We start from the raw sequence: 18,124 nt of genomic DNA, 5'->3' as shown, positions 1-18,124 counted from the left end.
ATTTCTTTCCCTAGATTAGATAAATTTTCAGCTGTTAACTCACATTTGAACTCAGGCAATCAGTTTTCAGATTATGAATGCCTATTGATTTACCATTCTACCTTCCTGGGAAATAATTGCATTCCTCGAAGAAATCAGTGGTTCTCTTTTTCTCTGAGAGGATTGGAATATTCAGAAAGGATATTGGGTTCACACTGACTGCTTGAAGAGTTGCTGTGTTTCCACAAGCTGTGTCTGAGCTTCTCTATTCCCCAGTACAAGAAACTGGCAGAGAGATCAGAAATAATCTATGTGCAAATCAACAGCTGAGATGTGAGGATCTTTGAAAATCTAAGTTCTTCAAGGGTATAAATTCTTTCTTGTTAAAAGTAGTATTACTTTTGAAGGGCCAGGTGGGTGTGAGGTTGGAGGAACCAGGTGGTGGGTATTGGAGAGGGCACAGATTGCATGGATCACTGGGTGTGGTGCAAAAACAATGAATACTGTTACGCTGAAAATAAATTTTAAAAATTTTTAAAAAATCATTCTGATTTGTTATTTTAATGTTAACTTTAATTTTATTTAAATTAGATTGCCTACATTTATAAACAATAATCTATGTAATCATCTCCAGAAATGCCATAGTCGCTATTAATTCTGAACCTAGTTTTTCAAGTTTTAATGTTGTTTATGAGTTGCTTCAAACTTTACAATAAATTCATATTTTGCTTATGTTAAAAAAAAAGTAGTATTACCACTACCTAGAAGATCACCTGTTAGGCTTCTAACAAATATTTATCATTTGTTATCAGGGTTAACTACTTCTGCTGACCTCTTATTGCATGCAGTGAAAGATGCGAGCTTTTGATTTAAACCTTCTTGTGTTGTATTTAAAAATTGCTAATGATTCTCAAAAATACTGTTAGAAACACATTAAGCCAACTCTATGTGTAAGTTAACAAACCATAAGTGACTCTTAACTATAGGAAATAAACTGAGGGTTGCTGGAGGGGAGGTTAAAGGATGAGGTAATTGGGTGGTGGGCATTAAGAGGGTATTTGAGGTAATGGGCTTTAGGTGTTATATGCAACTAATGACACTATGATAACTAAATTTAATTTAATTTTTTTAAATTAGTAAATTGCATCTATCTGCTTTTAATAGAGTTGAGACTTGATGAGGATTTTAGGTAAGGGGATTATGGGTTGGAAGTAGAGAAATATGAAGATGGTTTTATACTGAGTATTACACAGCAAGACTGCATGAGGATGGAGCCTAAATAGGGAAGCATGGGCTCATTGAAGCCTTGGGTTAGAAGGGATATGTGTCTTCAGAAGAGGGAACAGTCATTGTCATCAGTATTATTTGTACCTGAATCATTAAGATACTAAAACTCATTAAGTTGTAGTGGGAAGAATTTCAGATAAAAGTAAAATGCCCTTATTTTGGATGAAACTTCACAAGTGATGTTGTAAGTGACTTTGGTAACTTTTCTATTGAACTGGAATTTATCTTTCAGCTATATAAGAAGCTTTAACTTACAGCTTTAATATTCCATGATCCTGTGAGAGAATGATCAGATTTGCCACTTCCCAATAGCTGGAGATGTCAAACGTGTGGCATATATACACGCCACTATTCCCAGCCTTAGTTTTATTGAAGACCTCACTAATCAAGGAGTACACTCTGTCCCATTAAATCAGGGTAGATGCTCCAGGAATCATCAACACAGCATGCCAACAAGCTTTTACTCTTCAATCTAAACTTGCATGTAGGTCATAATATCATTGTTAAACCAGTTTCATAGCTGACAAAATGTTATTTGAAAGCTGATATTATCATTTAGGTATTTTTAGTGCTATTTTAATTTCCTATTGCTGCTGTAATAAATCACTACAAATGTAGTGGCTTAGCACAACACAGGCATATTACTTTACATTTCTGGAGGTCAGAAGTCCTACAATCAAGGTTCCAGCAGGGCTCTATTCTTTTTGAAGGGGAGAATCATTTCATCTTAGCGTCTAGAAGCTACCTGAACTTCTTGGTAGTGCCTCTTCCTCCATGTTCAAGGCTAGCAGTATAGCATTTTCAAATCTTTTTGATTTGATGAAATATAGCATTTTTCAAATCTCAAAGTCTGAATTCTTTTATCATCACATCTAGTTTTCTGATTCTGCCTCCTTATTCTGTTGACTCTCATGATTATACTGGGCCCACTGAGATAACCCAGGATAATCAGCTCATCTCATGATCCTTTTTTAAAAAAACTTTTTTAATTTATTTTTTGTTATATTGGTCACTGTACAGTACATCATTAGTTTCTGATACAGTGTTCCAAGAGTCACTGTTTATGTATAACACCTAATGTTCTGTGTAATATATGCCCTCCTTAATACCCATCACTGGGCCAACACATTGGCCCACATTACCCTCTAAAACCCACTGTCTCTTTCTCAGAGTCCACAGTATCTCATGGTTCATCTGCCCCTCTGATCCCCCCTTCATTTTTTCCCTTCCTTCTTCTAATGTCCTTTGTACTATTCCTTATGTTCCACAAAAAATTCAAACCATATGATAATTGACTTTCTCTGCTTTACTTATTTCACTCAGCATAATCTCCTCCAGTTCCATCTATGTTGATGCAAAAGTTGGGTATTCATCCTTTCTGATGGCTGAATAATATTCCATTGTGTATATGGACCACATCTTCTTTATCCATTCATTGATTGAAGGGCATCTTGGCTCTTTCCACAGTTTGGCTATTCTGGACATTGCTGCTATGAACATTGGGGTACATATGGCCTTTCTTTTCACTACTTCTGTATCTTTGAGATAAATACCCAATAATGCAATTTCCAGGTCATAGGGTAGCTCTATTTTTAGTTTTTTGAGGAACCTCCACACTGTTTTCCAAAGTGGCTATACCACCTTGCATTCCCACTCATCTCATGATCCTTAATTCCATCTGCAAAGTCCCCTTTTTCATGTGAGGCAGAATATTCACAAGTCCTAAAGATTATAACACGGATATCTATGGGAGGGTATTATTGTTCCTACCACAGGTGCATAAGGTTTTGCCAAAGTATACCTCTTTTATATGTTATTTCTCATCATATATTATTTTAAATATCTTCAATAATAGAAATATATGCTATGTTAACCAGTCAAATGTCTTTTATGAACAGGTTTGATAATCAAGCTGAGCAAAACTATTTTGGGTCAAAAATAAGATTTTCCTACAAAATAGTGAGGCAGATTTTCTTTTGGAGCTACTAACCTGATTCTGAGAGCATTTAATAAGGAGGTGGCCCAGAAATGTAGGAAAGAGCAATGCTGTTATAAATGTGCGGTTTGCCAGACTGAATGTTCTAAATAGTATATTGATGTAGATGTATCTGTTACCACTCCAAGGGGGGTAATGCCTGTGTTTAGGGAGATTGTACTGCTAGTCACTGTAGCACTTAGCATAGGGGCTGACTTATGTATACACACCAAATGATTGGATGGAGAAGATAATGTACAATATATGTAGATGTGAGTTGGCAGATGTAAAATTTTATAAAAATAGAAAATATTTTAAGGGGCATCCCAAAATCTTAGAGAAGGCCATGATATCAATATACAAGCATATGAATTCTATCTGAAATAGTTCCAAAGTATCTTGTCATCTTAAAAAAAAGAAAGGGATTGCCTCACTTCTGTTGTCTGTTTTGTTATTTTAATCAGATTTAACCGTAAGAAAAATAGAGCATCCTTTGAAAGGGGAAATAATGAGCACCATCCTTGGTAATTTTAATCACTTCTTAGCTGCTTCCCTGGGAGCCCCATCTGCCCTTCTAGTCCATCTGCTAGTTGTTAACACTTAGTCAGTCACTTGACAAATGCAAAATCTGAACTGAGAAGGGGGTGGGGGGTGTGAGATTATGGTTTCTGATGATTAGATGTTGTGATTGACACACACACACACACACACACACACACACACCCTCTAAGATGTTTCTGTTCAGGCTTAGTGTGAGTAGGACCTAGAGCCAGTTTGGTCCAGAAAGATAATGTCAGAATGGCTGAGAGAAATGTACTGAGGGAAATGTACTGATGTTCATGGTTTTGCCAGGGATTCATTTATTCAAGAATCAACTTTGCTTTGTCACAGAAGTTGATGATCAAACTACTTAATTATTTAATCACCAATATAATAAAAAGACAAAATCTTCAGTTTCCCATTGGAGGAAGATAAGGCTGTTGGAAATCTTAGACTAATTTGTTCAATACTAGTATCCATCAACATTCAGAACAAATTCTTTCAGCGGATGGCTTGAATGTACTTAGAAAAGTTAAGACAATAGAAGGGCAGACTCTAGAGTCTTATATTCAAAAGGAGGTGTAGTAACTACCCAGGTGGGGTCTTTCCTATATTAGAGCCAAAAAAACCAAAGTACAGCAAGGTCAAGGGATTACTGAGGGGCATTTATAATGCTTATCAAACAATGTTTACACAGTAGCCTTTGGACTAGAAGAGAACATCCTTTCAAGTTACCCTCAAACCTTCTCGCAGGCCATGATTCTGAGTTCTGAAAACTCCACATAGTTCTCCCCTGAAGTCCCTCTTCCCCAGACAAATTTTCACTCCAGTTTGAAAATTTTAGTAATGAGATACCTATCAAGTTCTGTTAGAACATAATCAATGATGAGATAGTTTCTTGGTTGGGATGGGTGGTGGGCTGTGGGTGCACAGGCACATTTTGCTGGAGGGTTTTCATTGTTAGAAGTCATTTAGAATAAATCTTTCTCTTTTTTTCTAAGATTATATTTATTTGAGAGAGATCATGCATGAGAGCATGAGGGGGCTTGCAGAGGGAGAGGCAGACTCCCTGCTGAGAAGGGAGCCCAATGAGAGGCTCCATCCCAGTACCCTGGGATCATAACCTGAGCCCAAGGCAGGCACTTAACTGACTGAGTCACCCAGGTTCCCTAAAGCATTTTGCTTTTTGTTTTTGTTATTTATTTTTTCATTTAAATCCAACTCATTGCTTACTTTTTCATCTGGAGATACACAGAATACATTTCCTTTCCTTTCTAAGTGATAGTCTTCTAAATATAAGGAAAAGTTACAGTTCAGTAGAAGAAAATCCCTACTTTCATATCCACATTTTCAGCAACGTTTCTCAAACTGGGAAAAATAATCCCAATCCAGCATCATCTCCCCCTTTGAAAGTTGACTAGAAAAAGATGAGACCAACAGCAACAAGTCTCCATGTGAGTTCTAGGTGCAAACACAGAAGTGAAAAGTAATTTATATGAAAAATATTTGCAGATATTTCTTTAAAATTGAACCAAAGTTATGATGTGATGTTAAATAACATAAACTTATGCTTGGTTACTAGTGATACAGTGTCAGGATGAAGCAAATTAGCTGTTCCACTGAATTGTGCCTTGATGGGAGGAAATTTAGAGTAGTGTGCTTTGATTGGATAGGCCGCATAAGGAAAAAAAAATGGATAAATAACTAAGAAGCAAAAAGAATGGCTGGGGTATTTAGAAATCATGTTACATGAAGAATAATAGAATTAGAAATATTCGACAAGAAGGAAAAGAATTTTCAGAAAGTCGTGGTAACTTCAAGTAAATGTAGTATTATCCACTAAAATGAGTTGTACTTAGTTTATGTCACTTCAGAAAACAAAACTAAGTCCCTCAGTTGAAAGGTACTGGAAAGCAGAATTTGTCTTAGTACAAGAAGTAAAGGTGCCAACTGTAGAATGCTGAAGTGCTTCCACTGGAGGCTGGAGTGCCTGGCATGACAGGGCCAGTGAGAAGATATCTTTTGAGGAAAGATGTCCTTTAAGTTTCACTCAACTTACATGCTAAAATAAGGAACTGCCAGGATGCACTGATAGATTGCATGGGTTTTCTTTTTTCTTTCTTTTATTTTTTTTTAAAGATATGATTTATTAGAGAGAGAGTGCAGGAGTGCACACACACAAACCAGGGAGGGGCAGAAGGAGAGGGAGAAGCAGGATACTGACTGAGCAGGGACCCTGATGTGGGTCTTGATCCCAGGTCCCTGAGATCATGACGTGAGCCAAAGGCAGACGCTTAATGACTGAGCCACCCAGGCACCCAGGATTGCATGGGTTTTCTAAAAGGTGTATACAACAAGGTTACTTTCTTAAAAGTACTTATTCTCTAGTGCAGAAGTCAAAATATAAAAACACAAACATATACTGTATTCTAAGCCTTTTGGAGAATGCGTGATATCCAGTTAGGAGGATGGCATAATTGCAAAGGGTAGGAAGAGTCCAAAAATTAAAATATCATGGGAAAGACGTGAGGGGGGAAAATGAATGGTAAGAGAAATGGGAATTATGAAGGCAGATGAAGGGTGGAAGAGTAAATACACGTGCTACGATCAGAGCTAAGTTTGTCCAGGTTATTTTGTCATGTGTGACGATAATGTTGGAAAGATGATTGTGAATAGACTGCACCATTGCTTGAAAGGCATATTTTGGAGTTTGACCTTTATTTTTACACAGCTGGGAACCATTTTGTGCTCTTGCTTGACAGAGGAGTGGTATGATGAAAATGATACTGAAAGAAAGAAGCCTGGTTGTGCTCGAATAAGGAGAAACTGCAAGTAGTGAGCGCAGTGAGACAGATTGTACTCTGGGAGAGGAACAGACAGAGTTCTTGGGATGGGGAGTATGCTGCAGGTTGCTTTGACCACTTCAGGCATCAACAATTGCCTTGACACTCATTTAGCAACTTGTCTCTGTCAAATAATGAGAGTTACCACTTTAGAGCCTTGAGCAACGTAGCAACCACAGAACCATAACAATGTTGTTTATCATCGACTTGTCCAGCCTAATGATGCATGTGTCTGTTGTTTCTTAGACTGAATTAGAAAAAAAAAAAATCTGCTGCAATACACAGGAATATTAAATATTTCAAAACAGACCAGGGCCTTAGCCTCCTAAGCCCGAAAACTTGTTTTCTTAATTAGTTTTCGGAATTGTCAGAGAACATGTGTGTTTTCCCCTTTTATATGTAGGGACTTGGTAAATTTTATAAGGCCAGGAATTATATAATATTACAATATTATATAATTCATATGTTATATATGTTTTTATATATTACACATACATACATATGTATTATATATATATACACATACATACATGCATATATATAATTTCTTTATGCTCATCATAATTTCTAAACATAAGTAAATAGATAGGATTTCATTACATTTACAGTTGCTATGGAGATACAATGTCAGAAATGGTCACACAGTTTTCTATCTTGGTCAAATGATAACCATACTATAACTCTTTCTTGCTTGGAACATGGTTTTTCATTTATAATTTTATGTAAAATTTCCTATATTTTTAACTCCCTTTCTTAGATTGTGTGAGGAAGAAAGATAAAAAGCAATCTTTTAGATTCCTGAGCCCTGTTTTCCTCTATAGGACCTGCCAGCAGTATTAATGCCTGATTAACTACATTCCAATAAGTATTCTGTGTAGTCTGAATTACTTTGGTTGTAATGTTTGCTTAATTACAGCACTTAACTTAAATTTTATAGTTGGTTATTCAGAGTGCAAGCTTGTTTGATTTTAATTTAAAAAGGAGAGAGAATATTGTTCAGTTGACTTCTCTTGTAGCCATTGCGGTTACACATCAAGGCAACTGGTTGATGCAGCTTCCCAGAAGGTCCAGTGGCCTAACCCAAAGTTCCCTGCTATGTTGTCTCTTATGATAACTGAAGTGCTGTCATTAATCATTCATGAATTTTTGCTCCTTCATAGTAATTCAGTAATTATTTTGGCCATTGTATGTGCCCAACTCTTTACTAGGAGTGAGCTTTGAGGTATGAGGGTGGAAATGGAACATGGTGTGGATAAGATGGAGATCTTGACATTGAGTAGCTCATATTAAATGTGACCCATAGAAGTGTAAATTTCCAATTATAGTAGAATACAGTGAGTTGCATAATAGACTTACCTGAAGAGTTAAGTTGTAGTTTAAGGGAAGATTCAGCTCACATTGCCTGGGGAAGATTGGAAGACTTCTCAAAGAAAGGAGGAGAGGTTTGAAAGAAGAAAATTCCTTTGTATGACCTCGTCAAGTGGCAGAATCCGGTATCTTCAATAAAAGGCAAATGGAAATTAAAGTAGGGGTTGGGATGTGGATAACAGGGAAGTTTTGCTAAACAGATTTGAGTCCAGCTTGTGGAAGCCTTGAATATCATGACACGATGAGTTGATTTTCTAGCTAAAGGAGGAGGAAGATGCCTCTAGAAAGAAAAGGAAGAATCACAAGGGTGGATTTAATTGAGGTACAAAATGCCTGAAGAGGTATAATCTAGTTCTGGTTATGAAAATGGAATAGAGGAGACAGCAAGAAAAGGGAAGAGGTAAAGCTGAATAGAGAGAAGAATGAATTTGAGGTTATAATAGGAAGAAATGATTATTTTTGTTTTTATGTTCTTCAGTAATACTCTAGCAAAAGGCAAATCCTCTTTGGATAAAACAGGAAGCTTTTTTTTTTTTTTTTAAGATTTTATTTATTTATTTGACAGCATAAACAGGCAAAGAGGCAGGCAGAGAGAGAGGGGGAAGCAGGCTCCCTGCTGAGCAGAGAACCCAATGTGTGGCTTGATCCCAGGACCCTGGGATCATGATCTGAGCCGAAGGCAGAGGCTTTAACCCACTGAGTCACCCAGATGCCCCAGGAAGCTCTTTTCAACTAATGTTTTAGCAGGAATTCAGTTAGCAATAGCTGAAAGCAAAGCCCTTGTGAATGGTGGATGGGACAATTAATTGTGACTGGAAAGGTGACAGGGAACCAATGTTGGGATAATGCAGGCAGATGAGAGAGAAACCTGGAACGAAAACCTGGAGGACTTGAGCAATAAAATTTATGTCTTAAAAACCTCTTTTTTAAAGAGGTGGTTCTAGTTTATAAGACACAAGATTGCCTACCAACTGCTCAGGATATCTATGTACTTGTGTGTTCATCCTTGTCAGCTTCTCTGTAGTGTGATTGGCCCATTAAGCCCCACTGGATGGTGGGAAATCCTTCAGGATGGTAAGACCCTGAGAGGTCTATATGGCCACCTTGCCTCAAATGTGATTTTTATTGATATGGGGCTTTTAGAAGATTGCACTCTGGTTGGAAAGCCATTGCAAAAACATTTTGGGGTTTTGAGGCAACTTGCATTGTTCCAGAAATATGAACAAAAAGGACATGAGAGAGTCCAAGGGCTCTCTGTATCTTAATGTGAGTTCTATCGAGAGAGGAAAAGTTAGCATGAATAAGATAAATGTAGAAATTTTTCAAGAGTACTCTACATTAACCACAAGGTCTGAATTGGCATCCTACTTTTTTCAATTGCAGTCCTTTATTTATTTATTTATTTATTTTGAAGTAGTTAGAACCAAGTAATATATTGTATCTGGGAAGAAAAAGCTTTGTAAACATCAGAGTTGTACATGTATGACACATTAGTAGTAGCACCATTTTTGTTTGTGAGACACTTAAATATCACGTGCCATGTCTAACACATAAGTGCTAGAAATTGTTGATCTTAGACTTCAAAACAAACAGAATTCATATTCCATATTTTAAAAATCAAGTTTATTTTTATTATAAAAATAATGCCTCTTATTATAGAGAGTTTACTACATAAAAAATAGACCAAAAAAGTCATGTTTCTGTCACTCAAATGCAACACATTCTGATGTGTTTTTCTTAGAGATTTCCTGTGAAAATGTGTAATTTGTTTGTTTCACATAGTTGATCATACTTTATAAAATGTTGAATTGGACTTTCTCATTTAACATTGAAACATAAGGATATTCTCATGTTATTTTAACCTTAAAGAGAGATCATTTTTAGCAACTTCATAGAATCCTAACCATTGGATATGTCTGCTTAAGTCTCATAAGAAATGTCAGGGTCTGTGGTTTCTGCCAATATAACTTACTCTAATGTTAGCATACTTTAATTTGTTCTTATGTAGGGTATATCTGACTTAAAAGCACAAAACTCAGAATGAGGTCAACAATTCTGGGAAAGGCATGAAAAACAAGGCTCAGTACAAATACTTTTGCTCTTATCTTTGTAGTGTAGAAGAATTACCTAAATCAGGGTCCACAAATTTTGTAAAAGGACAGTGAGTAAACATTTTAGGCTTTGCAGGTCATAAGACATCTGTGTAAAAGCAGCCATAAGCACCTCACATCAACAAAAGAAAGCATATAACCCATATGAGCATTTTAGTAGATACAGAAAAAGCATTTGGCAGAGTCCAACATCTGTTCATGATAAAAATGCTTAAAGTATGTTTAAAGGGCACATACCTAGATATAATAAAGGCCATATGTAAAAATCCACAGCTGATATTATAATTAGTATAAAAACTGAGAGCTTTTCTCCTGAGGTCAGGGACCAGGCAAGGTTGTCCACTTTTACCAGTTTTATTCAACCTAATACTAGAATTCCTAGACATAGCAATCAGAAAAGAAAAAGAAATACAAAGCACATGAAATCATAAAGAAGTAAAATTTTCACTCATGATACTATATGGAAAACTTTGAAGACTCCACCAAAAAATACTAGAACTGACAAATGAATTTAGTAAGGTCACAGAATACAAAATTAATATACAGAGGGGCAACTGGGTGGCTCAGTTGGTTAAGCATCTGACTGGCTCAGGTTCTGATCTCAGGGTACTTGGACTGAGCCCTCTGCTGGGCTCCCTGCTCAGCTGGGAGTCTGCTTCTCCCTCTTCTTCTTCCCCACTTCATGTTCTTTCACTCTCTAAAATAAATAAAATCTTTTAAAAAATCAACGTACAAAAAAAAAAAAAGAAAAAAAGAAAACAATCCCATTTACAATTGAGTAAAAAATACTGAAATACCTAGGGATGAACTTAACCAAAAAGGTGAAAATTTCATACTCTATAAAACACTGATGAAACAAATTGAAGATGACACAAAGAATTGGAAAGTTATTCCATGCTCATGTGTTGGAAGAAAAAATGTGGGTAAAATATCCATCTTCCCAATAATCTACACATTTAATGCAATCCCTGTCAAAATATCAGTAACATTTTTACAGAACTAGAGAAATCAGTCCTAAAATTTGTGTGGAACAGTGAAAGACCCCAAATAGCCAAAACAGTCTTGAAAAAGAAAAACAAAATGGGAGGTATCACAATTCCAGATCTCAAGGTACACTTCAAAACTGTAGTGGTCAAAACAGTATGGTATTGGCACAAAAATAGACCCAGAGATCAATGGAACAAAATAGCCCCCAGAAAAATCCATGATCATATAGTCAATTAATATTCAACAAAGAAAAAATATCCAATGGGAAAAAGTATTTTCAAATGGTGTTGGGAAGACTGGATAGCAAAAGAATGAAACTGGACCACTTGCTTAAACACAGAAATTTAAAATAGATTAAGAACTTGAATGTGAGACCTGAAACCATAAAAATCCTATAAGAGAGCCCAGCAAGTAATTTCCCTGACACTGGCCATAACAATTTCTTTCTAGGTAGGTCTTCTGAGGCCAGGGAAATGAAATTAAAAATAAATGATTAGGACTACATCAGAATAAAAATATTCTGCACCACAAAGGAAACAGGAAAGCTAAAAGGCAATCTACAGAATAGGAGAAGATATTTGCAAATGACATGTCTGATAAAGGGTTAATATCTAATATATATAAAGAACTTAACATCCAAAAAACAACCCAATTTAAAAATGGGCCGAAGACATGAACAGCCATTTCTCCAAAGAAGATATCCAGATGGTCAACAGACTATGTTAAAAGATGCTTAACTTTACTCATCATCAGGGAAATGCAAATCAAAAGCATGATGAGATATCATCTCACACCTGTCAGAATGGCTAAAATCCAAAACACAAGAAACAATAAGTATTGATGAGAATGTGGAGAAAGTGGAGCCCTAATACATTTTTGTTGGGAATACCAATTGGTGCAGTCACTATAGAAGATAGTATGGAGTTTCTTCAAAAACTAAAAATAGAATTACTATATTATCCAGTAATTCCACTACTGGGTATTTATAGAGAGGATATAAAAGCACTAATTCAAAAGGATATATGCACCCCTGTGTTTATAGAAGCATTATTTACAATAGCCAAAACACGGAAGCAACCCATATGTCCATTAACTGGTGAATGATAAAGAAGACCTGGGGGACGCCTGGGTGGCTCAGTTGGTTAAGCGGCTGCCTTCAGCTCGGGTCATGATCCCAGGGTCCTGGGATCGAATTCCACATCGGGCTCCTTGCTCGACAGGGAGCCTGCTTCTCCCTCTGCCTCTGCCTGCCTCTCTGCCTGCCTGTGCTCACTCGCTCTCTCCCCCTCTGTCTCTGACATATAAATAAATAAAATCTTTAAAAAAAAAAAAAAGAAGACTTGGTATATGCATACAATGGAATGTTACTCAACCATAAAAAAGAATGATATTTTGACATTTGCAGCAGCATGGTTGGATTTAGAAGGTATAATGTCAAGTGAAACATGTCATAGAAAGATGAATATATGATTTCACTCCTGTGTGGAATTTAAGAAACAAATGAACAAAGAAAAAGACAAAAAATGGACTTTGAACTATGGAGAACACACTGATGGTTACCACTGGGGAGGGGGGTAGAAGGATGGGTGATATTGATGAAGGGGAAGGAGCATACTTACCATGGTGAGCCCTGAGTAATGTATAGAATTGTCAAATCACTATATTGTACACCTTAAAATAATATACTTTTTGTTAACTACACTAGAATTAAAAAAAAAGGCAGCCACAAATAATATGCAAATAAATAGGTGTGACTGTGTTCCAATAAAACTTTATTTATAGAAAGAGTGAATGTGCTGAATTTGGTCCCTGTGAAGTAGTCTGTTGGACTCATGCTCCTGGATTACGGTTCTAGTTACCTGTATGTAGCAGGACAGCCTTGTTTGCACTTTCCCTAGAGGAGAGCATATTACAAGGGTGGGGGTGGGGAGACATCCTCCCATATTGTTCCATAAAACAAATACTTAAATAGTCCTTTTTATATGCCAGGTACAGTTCTAATTTCTTTAATTATATTTATTCAGTGAAACTTCAATAAAACTATGGAGTTTTTCTAATGTCAGGTTTACTCACCTATTACATTCCTTGGAAATTCTTCCTCCCCTCTTGGGATACTCCAGTGTCCTAATTTTCCCCTGGTTTTCCAAAACTAGGCTGCTGGTAAGAGAGAGTAACACAGGTCATTTATATCAAATCTAGTGTTAATAATCATCAGAAAATAGTATCCCAATTCATACTCAGGAGAGATTGAAAACTATCTCTTTGTTCCTAATTCTCATCTCTAAAGTGGGGGACTCAGATGGTTTTGAACTGCTAACTGTAAATCCCAATCACTGGGGGGGCTTTTAGAATACCTCCACTTTTGGCCTGTCTTTGGGGCTGGACTTTGGGTATGTATGCTTACCAAGCTCGATAGATTGTCATAAAGTGGGCCTAGCGGCCCTCCACCTTGTAGCATGCTGCAGGCACCCAAGAAGCTTTCATAGCTACTGATATTTCCAGCCACACCTCTAGAGATTCTTATTTCACTGATCTGGGATATGATCTGGGCATCAGTATTCTTTAAAGCTTCTTAGATGATTCCGCTGTGCAACCACTGAACTCTACGTTCATCCTTGCGCAGGGGCCTTGCTAATCCTCTCTGTATCATTCCAATTTTCATATAAGTGCTGCCAAAGCGAGCGCCACTGAGCTCCACTCAAGGTAGTGCTCTGATTCCTGTTTGCAGATAGGTTTGGGTGGATGTGAAGATCTTTTTTCTTATCTTTGCCGAGAATCCATGATTTCATATTTATTCAACATGCTACCATGGAATATGGCATTTAGGTTATGGAAAAACCTGGTTATCCTAATCATGTTCAGGTTGTTACTTCTGGGTCACAGTATTCAAACTTACCTAAATTATTTTGAGAATGCTACACAGGGACCTTAAACTACTCTGGAAAACATTTGCAGCCTAATCGAAATCATGATTTAACTCACAACCTTCTCATAAAAAATCAAAATGTGATTGGAGCATATTAAATAACTCTATTTTTAGAGCAACTGAAGTAATGTCCCAAGACCATATTGAAGAGTCGAGTCTGCTGCTGCTTGTTTGAATGGAATTCAGTTAGAGGATTTGGGTTTGTGCACTTGAGGCTTTAAGAGTCAATGATCAATCTATCACAAAACTAATTTATATCCTACGTTGGTGTAAGAAAGGCACTCTTCTCTGCTTTGGAGGATAGTAAACTGAAGAAAATAAAATCCCTCTCTTTCAGTAATTTATAATCTTCCTTGACGATAAAACTTAAACATGGAACATAAGGCAGTCAACACAAAGCACCAGCTGGGAATTCAGAATAGCAAGGCTGATCTGTGTGCAAGTGGTAATTAGAGATGGCATAGATGGGACAGAGCTGCTGTTTGCAGCACGGGCCACCTTTGTAAGAACACCTGGAGTGTGCATTGAGAATGCTGATTCCTAGGCTTACTGTCTCTCTGGGCAAGAGCCTGGGAATCTGCCTTTTAAATGGAGTTTTCAAACCTTTACTATGTACTCAAGTCTTGAGTACTGTTGATGTAGTAAAGGCAAAGTAAGCTAGGCCTTATAAGATCGGTTGGGGCTAGAGAATAGTAAAGACTAGTTCACATGTATTGAAAGCTAGATACTTTTTTTAAAATTTATTTTTTTAAATTTAAATTTGAATTCAAAAATTTTTTAAAATTTATTTTTAAAGATTGTATTTATTTGAGAGAGAGGAAAAGCATGAGTGGGAGGCGCCGAGAGAATCTTAAGCAGATTTTGCGCTGAGCGCGGAGCCTGATGAGGGGCTCGATCTCATGACCTGGAGATCAGAACCTGAGCTGAAACCATGTCAGATGCTTAATTATTGTGCCACCCAGGCACCCCCTAGACACATTTTCAAATGGTTTAAGTGTATTACCTCCTTTAAACTGCCCCCAAACAAACAAAAACTGAGTCAAGTTTTGTTATTATCCCCATTTGACATATGAGGAAACTGAGGCATGGGGAGCTTGAGCATCTTTACATATAGTCCCAGGCACAAAAATATAGAGTTCAGCGGACCCTGGGTTACCACTGAGAGATGAAGGAAACAGTTTGAAGAGGTTGCAGTTCAAGGCCCTGATCCCATGTAGAAGCTTCCCAGGAATACAGAGATTATTAGCAGGATTGCTGCAAAGGATCCTGAGTCCCAGGAATACTTAATAAGGCTGTCAGTTATCAAGAGGCCACTGTTCCCTGTATGACCAGCTTTCATACATTTACAGTGGAATCAAGTGGGTGAACCCAGACTTTTGCACAAAACCAGAACAATTTAATTAGCCACCTTTCCCTCTCTTGTTTGAGGCTAGAATTGGGTGAATTTATGGTACAGAAAATAAAGTTTTCTTCAGAGAGTAAGAAGTCAGTATTTTGGAGGTCCATTTAACTTGACCAAATATTCTTGTGGGCATTCTGGGCATCGTCCGGTGGGCAACAGTGAGGGGCTGGTGCAGGCAGAGCAGGAGCAAGGCAGTGTGGGGTGCCACTGCAGCTGGGGGCAGAAGTAGGACTAGGGCTTTGACAGCTGGATGAGCCCTGCTTGCTTCCTGTGCTGTGTAGTAGCCTGTAGCACCAGCCACAAAAGTAATTTCTGAACAGGCAAATGCACCAGAGGTGAGACAGAACCAATTAGCCTTGACAGTGTAGCAGACACATTAAAACCTTTAATTCATTGGTTTTTGGGGACCTTCTTTCTTCTTAAATATTACCACTGACCTCTCAAATAAACCTATCTCAACATGGAAGAAAAAAAGTTGTTAAGGAGTCCATATGAAATATGTAGCACATCAAACAGGAATTCAATAGTTAATGTGACAGGTGGCATTGCTGCTTGCTTGAACTTGTCTGCTCCAGACCCATCCGCAGGTGCTCTCTGCAGCCCTATATTGTTTTAAAATGTAAGGCCATGGATGAGAGGACTGCCACTGAGAAGACAGTCTGTGACTACCAGTTTGTGAGGAGGCACCAGGGTGGGTCAAGAGGCAGAGGGAGGCAGAGGGGAATGGGCAAGGACCTTCCTTCTGGTCTTCGAGGGAAGGAATGGGCAAGGCAAGGTAAACTGGTTTAGGATTGAATAAGTATTTTCAGCAGGTCACAGGGCATAGAGCATGTTCCTAATTGCCTGATACCTGGTCCTGGAGTGTTTAGGGCAGGGGAATATTGGTTCTACAGTGTAAGAACTCCATGGGTGGGAAGGGTGGGCTTCTGGTCATTTAGTTTGCATATGAAAAATATATTCCTAGAGCAAATGTTTACAGTAGGAGTTAGCTAGGCCTGGAGGAAGCAGTCTCTATAATAATCAGGGCTCCAGATGTCATAGCATCAGAAGGGAAAAGAAGATTAATACACACATGGTGGATGCTTTATTTTAGGACGAAATACCAACAGCACAAATATTTGTTGAGAATGACTGAACCTAATGAATGTCGCAGTAGAAGTTGGCTTTCTGCATGGATCTGAATCAAGTTAGAGGAAGGACAGTTGTGTCCTATGCGCTGAGTTGAGTGACAAAGCATAGCAGACCATACCCCCATCCACATTTTTCTGTTTCTTCCCATGTAGTACAAAAGAGCTACAGACATCTAATTTCATCCTACTCTATGCTCCCAGTTGTCACTGCTTGAGTTTCTTGATCATAAACATTTATTTTGAGTCCTAGAGCATTAATGCAGTATGGGTTTTTGTGCTCAAAATGCATTTTACTAATTTTAAAGCCCAAATATCTCCCTCTAACCCTTTCCCTTCTCAGCTCTCTCTCACTCTCTCAAGTAAATAAATAAAATATAAAAAAAAAAAAGAAAGAAAAACAAACAAACAAACAAACAAGCAAAAACGGGCACCTGGGTGGCTCACTTGGTTAAGCTACTGCCTTTGGCTCGGGTCATGATCCTGGAGTCCAGGGATCGAGTATCGCATGGGGCTCTGTGCTCAGCGGGGAGTCTCCTTCTCCCTCTGACCCTCTCCCTTCTCATGCTCTCTCACTCTCTCTCTCTCTCTCAAGTAAATATTTAAAATCTTTATATATATATATATATATATATATATATATAAAAATATATATATATAAACTTATCACACAAAAAATGTAAGTGGCTCCCTTAGGTCCTTGATAACACTATTTGGGTTTTTTCATATATATATTATATTATAGTATTATAAGAGGTTTATAGTATTATGTAGTATTATAAGTTTTTTCATATATATATTATATTATAGTATTATAAGAGGAAAATTAAATGCCTCGACTATTTTTAAATTTCCAAATCTTCTGTTGTCCCGGGGCATATCCTCTGTGAATATCAAGGGTCTACTATCTATAGGTTTTGTTACCCAGTAACCTTAAGAATCATTTTCTAAAACAGACTGCAAACACTGTAATGTGGGATTCCTTTTTAGAAATCCTAATTTGAATTGTATTACAAAAGAAATAACTACTGTGTGTAGAAAATATTGACGAATAAAATAAATTCCAAAGAAAACTACTTCTGAAAAATAAGAAATGTATAGTTTCAGATATAAAATATTTTGAGAAAACTGAGTCACTCCATGGGTGCCTTCTATTTGTAACGTAGATATTTCATTTTGTAAGTTGCGAGTATATTTTTACTTCTAAAAATAGTTATTACATGATAATGGCTAGTACCCCCATTATATTTTTACACCAAGATTTATTTAAGCAATCCTCTATTTTAGGGTGTTTCAGTTATTAAATATGTTGTTAATTTCCTTAGGTTAAATTATTAGAACTGGTAATGATGATTCAAAGACCATTCATGTTTTCAGTTCTTTTAATACATAAGACAAAAATAACTCCCAGAGAAGTTGATAAAATTTACACTCTTCACAAGTATAGAAGTATCAGTTTGATAGCCAAGAGGCTATTCATTGTTTCATTTACATTTTTTCCATTACTTATAGCTCTACCATTTTTTTCTTCATGTGCCTATTGTTAGTTTGTTAATACAAACTAATTATGCCTGTTTAT

The 18,124-nt window shown here is 37.1% G+C and overlaps 1 long non-coding RNA gene and 1 other non-coding gene across 3 annotated transcripts in view; one reads left to right on the top strand and one right to left on the bottom strand.

Moving 5' to 3' along the window:
* The window catches only part of LOC116572424, a 93,152-nt gene that overhangs the window by 24,570 nt on the left and 50,458 nt on the right, over nucleotides 1–18,124 (top strand). The gene's annotated exons all lie outside the window — the stretch shown is intronic.
* Nucleotides 13,670–13,775, bottom strand: LOC116572529. The gene has a single exon (XR_004278388.1). It is a non-coding gene; the product is annotated as a U6 spliceosomal RNA (small nuclear RNA).

The sequence above is a fragment of the Mustela erminea genome, chromosome 13 (genome assembly GCF_009829155.1).
Source record: "Mustela erminea isolate mMusErm1 chromosome 13, mMusErm1.Pri, whole genome shotgun sequence".
In the NCBI taxonomy this organism is placed as follows: domain Eukaryota; kingdom Metazoa; phylum Chordata; class Mammalia; order Carnivora; family Mustelidae; genus Mustela; species Mustela erminea.
The sequence above is the reverse complement of the archived record's forward strand: the minus strand, read 5'-3'. Positions and strand labels throughout refer to the sequence as shown.